Below are 261 nucleotides of genomic sequence, written 5' to 3' on the forward strand. Positions count from 1 at the left end.
GCAGGATGCGGCTCAGCCTTGCTGCGCTTTTCCCAGGATGGATGTCAGCTGTGGGACAGGGGGTCCCGGCTGGAATATGGGGGCTCCCAGCTGCTGTGACTGGCTGGGGTTTGGTCCGTGCATCCGGGTTTTGGGGCAGAGGATCTGTGCAAAGGGAGAAGATGTTTGTGGCTACTAAAGCAGCAATTCTGCAGGACATTTTCCTTGCTGGGTTTGCAGCCACCTCTGGAGCAGGGGGCTGGCGGGGCGAGAGGGTGGTCT

This window comes from Egretta garzetta, unplaced genomic scaffold, assembly GCF_000687185.1.
Source record: "Egretta garzetta isolate BGI_Z169 unplaced genomic scaffold, ASM68718v1 scaffold223, whole genome shotgun sequence".
Taxonomy (NCBI): Eukaryota; Metazoa; Chordata; class Aves; order Pelecaniformes; family Ardeidae; genus Egretta; species Egretta garzetta.